General features: G+C 42.3%; 1 protein-coding gene across 1 annotated transcript in view; it reads left to right on the plus strand.

Moving 5' to 3' along the window:
• Positions 1-2,363: 2,363 nt before the first annotated feature.
• The window catches only part of LOC109883844 (neuronal acetylcholine receptor subunit non-alpha-3), a 29,161-nt gene continuing 20,137 nt past the window's right edge, over positions 2,364-11,387 (plus strand). Inside the window, exon 1 of the mRNA XM_031816222.1 lies at positions 2,364-2,845. The gene's annotated coding sequence lies outside the window, so the exon portion shown is untranslated. The remainder of the gene's footprint in view (positions 2,846-11,387) is intronic.

Genomic DNA, 11,387 nt, shown 5'->3' on the forward strand with positions numbered 1-11,387 from the left:
TACTGCAGCCTAATGAGAGGTCCTGTAACAGATATATACTGCAGCCTAATGACAGGTCCTGTAACAGATATATACTGTAGCCTAATGAGAGGTCCTGTAACAGATATATACTGTAGCCTAATGAGAGGTCCTGTAACATATATATACTGTAGCCTAATGAGAGGTCCTGTAACAGATATATACTGCAGCCTAATGAGAGGTCCTGTAACAGATATATACTGTAGCCTAATGAGAGGTCCTGTAACATATATATACTGTAGCCTAATGAGAGGTCCTGTAACATATATATACTGTAGCCTAATGAGAGGTCCTGTAACAGATATATACTGCAGCCTAATGAGGGGTCCTGTAACAGATATATACTGTAGCCTAATGAGGGGTCCTGTAACAGATATATACTGCAGCCTAATGAGGGGTCCTGTAACAGATATATACTGTAGCCTAATGAGAGGTCCTGTAACAGATATATACTGCAGCCTAATGAGAGGTCCTGTAACAGATATATACTGCAGCCTAATGAGGGGTCCTGTAACAGATATATACTGTAGCCTAATGAGAGGTCCTGTAACAGATATATACTGTAGCCTAATGAGAGGTCCTGTAACAGATATATACTGTAGCCTAATGAGAGGTCCTGTAACAGATATATACTGCAGCCTAATGAGAGGTCCTGTAACAGATATATACTGCAGCCTAATGAGAGGTCCTGTAATTTTTTATTTTTATTTTTTTTATTTCACCTTTATTTAACCAGGCAGGCTAGTTGAGAACACCTTTATTTAACCAGGTAGGCTAGTTGAGAACACCTTTATTTAACCAGGTAGGCTAGTTGAGAACACCTTTATTTAACCAGGTAGGCTAGTTGAGAACACCTTTATTTAACCAGGTAGGCTAGTTGAGAACACCTTTATTTAACCAGGTAGGCTAGTTGAGAACACCTTTATTTAACCAGGTAGGCTAGTTGAGAACACCTTTATTTAACCAGGTAGGCTAGTTGAGAACACCTTTATTTAACCAGGTAGGCTAGTTGAGAACACCTTTATTTAACCAGGTAGGCTAGTTGAGAACACCTTTATTTAACCAGGTAGGCTAGTTGAGAACAAGTTCTCATTTGCAACTGCGACCTGGCCAAGATAAAGCATAGCAGTGTGAGCATACAACAAAGAGTTACACATGGAGTAAACAATTAACAAGTCAATAACACAGTAGAAAACAAAGGGGGGGTCTATATACAATGTGTGCAAAAGGCATGAGGAGGTCATTACAATTTTGCAGATTAACACTGGAGTGATGAATGATCAGATGGTCATGTACAGGTAGAGATATTGGTGTGCAGAAGAGCAGAAAAGTAAATAAATAAAAACAGTATGGTGATGAGGTAGGTGAAAAGGGTGGGCTATTTACCAATAGACTATGTACAGCTGCAGCGATCGGTTAGCTGCTCAGATAGCTGATGTTTGAAGTTGGTGAGGGAGATAAAAGTCTCCAACTTCAGCGATTTTTGCAATTCGTTCCAGTCACAGGCAGCAGAGTACTGGAACGAAAGGCGGCCAAATGAGGTGTTGGCTTTAGGGATGATCAGTGAGATACACCTGCTGGAGCGCGTGCTACGGATGGGTGTTGCCATCGTGACCAGTGAGCTGAGATAAGGCGGAGCTTTACCTAGCATAGACTTGTAGATGACCTGGAGCCAGTGGGTCTGGCGACGAATATGTAGCGAGGGCCAGCCGACTAGAGCATACAAGTCGCAGTGGTGGGTGGTATAAGGTGCTTTAGTGACAAAACGGATGGCACTGTGATAGATTGCATCCAGTTTGCTGAGTAGAGTGTTGGAAGCCATTTTGTAGATGACATCGCCGAAGTCGAGGATCGGTAGGATAGTCAGTTTTACTAGGGTAAGCTTGGCGGCGTGAGTGAAGGAGGTTTTGTTGCGGAATAGAAAGCCGACTCTTAATTTGAACAGATATATACTGTAGCCTACTGGTGAGGAGTCACAGTGACTGGTGATTTACTGCCATGGGGATTCTCACTGCTTGTAACACCGTGTGCGTGTGTGCGAGCTTGAGCGTGTGTGTGTCAGTGGTCCCTTTAGGTCGCTGGTGGTCCTGGGCCATTTCTCATTCAAATGTGACTGGTAATTCCTGAAGGGATTGGAAGGTTTTGTAAAATGTGTGGCCTACAATTAGGCTATAAATTACATTCATAGATACTTCATAAATAATGAATCCTTAAAAAAAAATATATATATATATGTATGTAACTTGTGTTGGCTACTGAATGTTGTAATTTAGGGTGGTCCGTGATAATCTACCCTGGAGGAGTAGGATCTCCATTCTGCCCCGGTACCGCCATATCCCTCCGTTATTATAGAACACACATACGCCACGTGCACCCCCTGTCTCCGTCACATTCCGCCGTCTCCCCTCCCTCATCTGCCGCTGGACCAGCCCCCCTACCGAACACCGGATTTTAAGCGCGTGCACCCGGTCGGCTTGCTCTAGCATCCACACTGGGACACAAATGGAAACCCAGAAATAAGAAGTCCTGCCGCTGTAAAACAGTTGTTGTCGGACATAATGGAGCAACAACAGCTTCGTTTTCTTCCCTGTCCGTCCTTCATAATTTAATCGTTACATCTTTCCGAAGCGCGGCAAAGCACGTCCCGTTGTTATACTAGTCTAGGCTACGGACCGACTGATTTGTGTACGCAGGAGATGATATAACGCACCTTGAAGACGACTAGAACGAGAACGGGTAACTGGAGCCGCGCGAAGAGGAAGCATGAAGTTTGCGGTTGCAGTGTTGTGGCTGTTGTGGTTCTCGGTCGGCGATGCCACTATTGAAGGTAGGCATAAGGGACAAGGCATAATCAATGCTACAGAAACCAGAGAGCCTAATATACAGTGGTTTGAGTTAATAGTGTTCTCTGTGAATGCGTTGTTGTTCTATATAGCCAGGTTTAGCCTGCCGCAGGGTCCACTTTGAAATGTCCATAATCAGATAGGCCTATTGATTTGATTTCAAACGGGACACAGAACCGCTAGACAAACCGTCCCATTCTCTCCCACCAATGCAGTGCCAATACACCGTTAGGTTTATCAGTTAGATCAAGTGAAGGATATGTAGGCTATACAGATACTGAAAATGATTTATTTAACGGGTGGGCGTGTAGCGCCCTCCCTGGGTCGAGTAAAGGACTCGTCCCCCTTGAATACAAAACAAAAGACAATAACATTGATTGTTCAATGGGAGTAAACAAACAAATAAACAATTACAAAGGCAGCCTACAGCTGTTGCCGATCCTAAGTAAAAAATGTGTCTACCTACTGTTGTGTTGCTTGACTCAAACCAAGCGTTACATGAAGCCTGTACTACACTTTGTCTGCATAGTTTATATCAGGCCCATGTGACAATATAGAGGGCTCGGTTCAGTTCACTTCTCCGTTCAGTCCACTCAGCGATAGCTGTGAAAGTGTTATCTATCGTTCTTCTATAGTGTAGTAGACTGTATTACACACAATAATAGATAGATGGGATATGATAGACTGTATTACACACAGTAACAGATAGATGGAATATGATAGATTGTAACACAGTAATTGATATATAGAATATGATAGATTGTAACACAGTAATAGATATATAGAATATGATAGATTGTCACACACAGTAATAGATAGATGGGATATGATAGATTGTAACACACAGTAACAGATAGATGGGATATGATAGATTGTAACACACAGTAATAGATATATAGAAATGATAGATTGTAACACACAGTAATAGATAGATGGGATATGATAGATTGTAACACACAGTAATAGATATATAGAATATGATAGATTGTCACACACAGTAATAGATAGATGGGATATGATATATTGTAACACACAGTAACAGATAGATGGAATATGATATAATGTAACACACAGTAATAGATAGATGGGATATAATATATTGTAACACACAGTAACAGATAGATGGGATATGATATAATGTAACACACAGTAACATATAGATGGGATATGATATATTGTAACACACAGTAACAGATAGATGGGATATGATATGTTGTAACACACAGTAACAGATAGATAGAGTATGGTTGTGTGTGTGTGTGTGTGTGTACCTGTGTACCTGTGTTTACCTGTGTGTGTACATGTGTGCAGCTGTGTGTACCTGTGTGTCCATGTGGGTGAGCAGTCGGCCCCCAGTGCTGTTCTAAGATCAGCTCTCTGTGCCAAACCCTTGACCTCGAACCACCAGGAGTCAAATAACAATCTGACCCCAGATACAGTATACTGCTAGGAAACAGTACAACCTGTCAGGCACAATGCGCGCGCACACACACACACACACACACACACACACACACACACACACACACACACACACACACACACACACACACACACACACACACACACACACGCACACACACACCTCGAGGGAGGATGAGAGATGAGGGACAGGGTTAATCTTTTTGAAAAGTGTTACATTCCTCTTGGGTCCTTGTCCCTTTGCATTGTGGGTAAACAACAGTTGAGATGGAGAGGTTGAGTATACCTAGAGGTCGAAGGTCTATATCTGGAGACCATCTGTGTGTTTTACACTGTAGCAGACTGACCTGTTATACGCTCAGTTACAGCCACTGTCCATGGTGCTGAACTCTCTTACGTTTTACACTGTAGCAGACTGACATTTGTAGACTGGCCTTTTGTACAGTGCTGTGGCTATTTCTTCACTTTACAAACTCAGAGATTCTCTTAAAGGGGCAATCTACAGTTGCGACATCCATTTTTGGACAAAATTATTGATATGTTCCCATTGATTGTTGAAGAATTCTAATGTCGGAACCTAAAATATAAGCTTGTTCTACTCCAATGTTTGTTAACAAAAGTAGATGTATTCTGTCTATAATTGTGATGTCATGGACGGTCAGCCCTTGCATCCATAGCTCTGTTTATGAATGTGAGAGTGTTTCCATTTCTCCAGCCCCACCCTATCGGTTTTGACCCATCCAGCATAGAGATGGATAATACTCAGACATCAGGTATACAAAGTGTTTTCAGTCATAACTAGTCTCGATCCTGAGCTTTGTCAGTCCCACTCCTCAGCTACCCTCAAACCCTCCCATCTATATCCATAGCTATTTACAGAACCCGAGCGGGGAAAACTCTTTGTTGTTATTCCAACTGCTGATTTCCCCTTTAAGGACCTCTACACTCTTTGTAACACTCATTTCATGTAAATGTTGGATCAGGGTTATTACATGTGTTTATAGCGGGTGGTGGGATTGTGTTTGGGGGGGGGGGGGAGCTGAGAGCAGAGAGCTGTTCCTATGTTTGTTGTAAGAATAACTTTTTACCCAGTCAGAGCTTAAGTCTGACTTAAGCTCAACACTACAATGGCCCACCTGAGTGATACATGGCTGCCATTTTGTGTCCACAAGGCCATGTCCCACATCAGCAGTTTTACTACATGAGGTGACAAAACCCATTCATCAAATTGCAACTGGGAGAAGATGAGTTTTGCAATGAGCCTCGGTGTGGAAGGGTTCATGACTTCTCACGCTGACATGTAGCTGTGTTTCTATCTGTTCACTTCTCCGGCGCATTGACCGCCTCCCAAATGACACCCTATTCCCTGTATCGCCCCATAAGGCTCTGTTCAAAGTAGTGTACTATGTAGGGAATATGAGGCCATTAGGGGTACAAACATTGTTTCCATCTCCCTTCTCGGTGGTAGGGAGTGTCATGGCTCTATTGTGAGCAGATGGTGCCAGGTTCATGCGGCCGTACCAATTATACCCCCTTACACCCCCAACACAAACACACACACACAAAGTTTCAGTCAAACACCAAACACAGTCTCAGTCAAAGAGACTGTAGATTCACATCGAGACTTATATATATGATGCAATGCAAAGCAATAACAGTCAGGTATTCAAGAACACACACACACTCACACGAACACACACACACACACACTGTGAGGTAGAATCTCCAGAATAAGCTGGACTGTAGCTTTACTGATTCCCATCTCCTATTACAGAGACAAGACAAACTCCAGACTATTCCCAACAGAGGACTTTACTGACCTATCACAGATGGGAATGGTCTCAAACAGAATAGAAACATGGAATGGAGGTATGATAAATACAATTACTGCAACAAACATGTGAAGGATATAATAGAAGACTATAGCAATAGGTAGTAACAATAACAGAGGACTGAAATACACTGCCACAGGGAATGGTTGGCTATTACATAGTAACAGGCAATAACAGAGGACTGTATGAAATACACTGCCACAGGGAATGGTTGGCTATTACATAGTAACAGGCAATAACAGAGGACTGTATGAAATACACTGCCACAGGGAATGGTTGGCTATTACATAGTAACAGGCAATAACAGAGGACTGTATGAAATACACTGCCACAGGGAATGGTTGGCTATTACATAGTAACAGGCAATAACAGAGGACTGTATGAAATACATTACCACAGGGAATGGTTGGCTATTACATAGTAACAGGCAATAACAGAGGACTGTATGAAATACACTGCCACAGGGAATGGTTGGCTATTACATAGTAACAGGCAATAACAGAGGACTGTATGAAATACATTACCACAGGGAATGGTTGGCTATTACATAGTAACAGGCAATAACAGAGGACTGTATGAAATACACTGCCACAGGGAATGGTTGGCTATTACATAGTAACAGGCAATAACAGAGGACTGTATGAAATACACTGCCACAGGGAATGGTTGGCTATTACATAGTAACAGGCAATAACAGAGGACTGTATGAAATACACTGCCACAGGGAATGGTTGGCTATTACATAGTAACAGGCAATAACAGAGGACTGTATGAAATACACTGCCACAGGGAATGGTTGGCTATTACATAGTAACAGGAAATAACAGAGGACTGTATGAAATACATTACCACAGGGAATGGTTGGCTATTACATAGTAACAGGCAATAACAGAGGACTGTATGAAGTGGATAACAGATAGATCATATAAAATACTGGCTACTGACGGTAATATAAGTAATAACACAATAGTAGCAATATGGAGAAACTAAGCAACACCAGCTATTAGCACACGAGGCAAGTCAGTTAAGAACAAATTCTTATTTACAATGATGGCCTAGGAACAGTGGGTTAACTGCCTTGTTCGGGGGCAGAGCGACAGATTTTTACCTTGTCAGCTCGGGAATTCGATCAAGCAACCTTTCGGTTACTGGCCCAAAGCTCTAACCAGTAGGCTACCTGCCGCCCAATGCTACAATAACACCAGCTATACTAGCACACAATGCTTTAATAACACCAGCTATTAGAACACAATGCTACAATAGGAACAGCTATACTAGCACACAATGCTAAAATAACTCCAGCTATACTGGCACACAACATAATGCTACAGTAACACCAGCTATACTAGCACACAATGCTACATTAACACCAGCTATACTAGCACACCATGCTACAATAACACCAGCTATACTAGCGCACAATGCTACAATAACACCAGCTATACTAGCACACAATGCTACAATAACACCAGCTATACTGGCACACGATGCTACAATAACACCAGCTATACTAGCACACGATGCTACAATAACACCAGCTATACTAGCTCACAATGCTACAATAACACCAGCTATGCTAGCACACAATGCTACAATAACACCAGCTATACTAGCACACCATGCTACAATAACACCAGCTATACTAGCACACAATACTACAATAACACCAGCTATACTAGCACACCATGCTACAATAACACCAGCTATACTAGCACACCATGCTACAATAACACCCGCTATACTAGCACACCATTGTTTTATTATTTAACCTTTATTTAAAGAGGCAAGTCAGTTAAGAACAAATTCTTATTTACAATGATGGCCTAGGAACAGTGGGTTAACTGCCTTGTTCGGGGGCAGAGCGACAGATTTTTACCTTGTCAGCTCGGGAATTCGATCAAGCAACCTTTCGGTTACTGGCCCAAAGCTCTAACCAGTAGGCTACCTGCCGCCCAATGCTACAATAACACCAGCTATACTAGCACACAATGCTTTAATAACACCAGCTATACTAGCACACAATGCTACAATAACACCAGCTATACTAGCACACCATGCTACAATAACACCAGCTATACTAGCACACAATGCTACAATAACACCAGCTATACTAGCACACAATGCTACAATAACACCAGCTATACTAGCACACAATGCTTTAATAACACCAGCTATTAGAACACAATGCTACAATAGGAACAGCTATACTAGCACACAATGCTAAAATAACTCCAGCTATACTGGCACACAACATAATGCTACAGTAACACCAGCTATACTAGCACACAATGCTACAATAACACCAGCTATACTAGCACACCATGCTACAATAACACCAGCTATACTAGCACACAATACTACAATAACACCAGCTATACTAGCACACAATGCTACAATAACACCAGCTATACTAGCACACAATACTACAATAACACCAGCTTTACTGGCACAGTATGCTACAGTAACACCAGCTATACTAGCACACAATGCTACAATAACACCACCCATAGTAGCTCACAATGCTGAAATTACACCAGCTATACTAGCACACAATGCAATAACACCAGCTATACTAGCACGAAATGCTACAATAACACCAGCTATACTAGCACGAAATGCTACAATAACACCAGCTATACTAGCACACAATGCTACAATAACCCCAGCTATACTAGCACACAATGCTACAATAGCACCACACACACACACACACACACACACACATGCACACTCTCTCTCTCTCTCTCTCTCTCTCTCTCTGGGCTATAGGAACCATACAGTGTGATGTATTTATTGCTATTGCCAGGGTTGGTGATAGTCTGCTGCTGTCCCATCCATAAACCCATCACCAGGATAGGAGGACACACACACATATACATGTGCACAACACACACAACACAACACACACATACTAGCACACAATGCTAAAATAACTCCAGCTATACTGGCACACAACATAATGCTACAGTAACACCAGCTATACTAGCACACAATGCTACAATAACACCAGCTATACTAGCACACCATGCTACAATAACACCAGCTATACTAGCACACAATACTACAATAACACCAGCTATACTAGCACACAATGCTACAATAACACCAGCTATACTAGCACACAATACTACAATAACACCAGCTTTACTAGCACACCATTTTTTTTTTACCTTTATTTAACTAAGCAAGTCAGTTAAGAACACATTCTTATTTACATTTATGGCCTAGGAACAGTGGGTTAACTGCAATAACACCAGCTATACTAGCACACAATGCTACAATAGCACCAGCTATACTAGCACACAATGCTACAATAACACCAGCTATACTGGCACAGTATGCTACAGTAACACCAGCTATACTAGCACACAATGCTACAATAACACCACCCATAGTAGCTCACAATGCTACAATTACACCAGCTATACTAGCACACAATGCAATAACACCAGCTATACTAGCACGAAATGCTACAATAACACCAGCTATACTAGCACACAATGCTACAATAACCCCAGCTATACTAGCACACAATGCTACAATAGCACCACACACACACACACACACACACACACACACACACACACACACATGCACACTCTCTCTCTCTCTCTCTCTGGGCTATAGGAACCATACAGTGTGATGTATTTATTGCTATTGCCAGGGTTGGTGATAGTCTGCTGCTGTCCCATCCATAAACCCATCACCAGGATAGGAGGACACACACACATATACATGTGCACAACACACACAACACAACACACACATAATAACCCCAGCTATACTAGCACACAATGCTACAATAGCACCACACACACACACACACACACACACACACACATGCACACTCTCTCTCTCTCTCTCTCTCTCTCTCTCTCTCTCTCTCTCTCTGGGCTATAGGAACCATACAGTGTGATGTATTTATTGCTATTGCCAGGGTTGGTGATAGTCTGCTGCTGTCCCATCCATAAACGCATCACCAGGATAGGAGGACACACACACATATACATGTGCACAACACACACAACACAACACACACACCATCCACAGGATGGAGAGTCCCACTCACCACTGCCATACAGACTACAGCTACAGTGCTGTTGATGCAGTTATTCTGTTGATGTATTAGTTCATCTCTTCTAGCTATCATGGCCCTTCAGAGAGATAGGGGTGTGTAGGGCAGGAGGGTCGTTGATTGGTGGTGGATAGAGAAGGTAAAGGACACATACATTTGAGTCAGTCTCCTTTAGTCAATTAAGAGAATGGCAGACTCGTAAACAACACATGCTGGGCCTCTTACAGCGTTCATCTCTCTCTCTCGCTCTCTCTCTCTCTCTCTCTCTGGCTCTGTCTCTGCCTCTCTCTCTCTCTCGCTCTCTCTCTCTCTCTCTCTCTCTCTCTCTCTCTGGCTCTGTCTCTGCCTCTCTCTCGCTCTCGCTCTCTCTCTCTCTCTCTCTCTCTCTCTCTCTCTGGCTCTGTCTCTGCCTCTCTCTCGCTCTTTCTCTGCCTCTCTCGATCTCTACCTCTCTCTCTCTCTCACTCTCCTTCTTCCTCTCTCTTTGCTCTGTCTCAGAGACAATGAATGTGGTAATGTGAGGCTAGTGTTTTGGGTCCCTCTGTTTCTGTCCTCCTCTTATCTGCTCTCTCCACATCCCTCCCTTTCTCTATTCATTTGTTCACACTCCATATCCTTCTCTCTCTGTCCCACACCAGGGGTTCAGCCACAGCCAAACACCACAGCCAAACACCACACACTAATACCAGCGAGCTCTCCAAGCATTTAACACAATCCGTGTGTGTGTGTGGTTGTGTGTGCGTGTGTGTTAAGTTACTATCATTCATGCTCTCTGTGGCTAAGACTAACATAGACTGTAACACTCACTACTCAAACCATGTAATGTAACATTGTGTGTATGTATCTCTCTCTAGTGTAGATCCATTCTGATCACTAAGGGTTCTAAAGGCTTGATGATGATGTCATGTTATTATTGTCTAAAGGGTTGATGATGATGTCATGTTATTATTGTCTAAAGGGTTGATGATGATGTCATGTTATTATTGTCTAAAGGGTTGATGATGATGTCATGTTATTATTGTCTAAAGGGTTGATGATGATGTCATGTTATTATTGTCTAAAGGGTTGATGATGATGTCATGTTATTATAGTCTAAAGGGTTGATGATGATGTCATGTTATTATAGTCTAAAGGGTTGATGATGATGTCATGTTATTATAGTCTAAAGGGTTGATGATGATGTCATGTTATTATAGT

This window comes from Oncorhynchus kisutch, unplaced genomic scaffold, assembly GCF_002021735.2.
Source record: "Oncorhynchus kisutch isolate 150728-3 unplaced genomic scaffold, Okis_V2 scaffold765, whole genome shotgun sequence".
Classification (NCBI taxonomy): domain Eukaryota; kingdom Metazoa; phylum Chordata; class Actinopteri; order Salmoniformes; family Salmonidae; genus Oncorhynchus; species Oncorhynchus kisutch.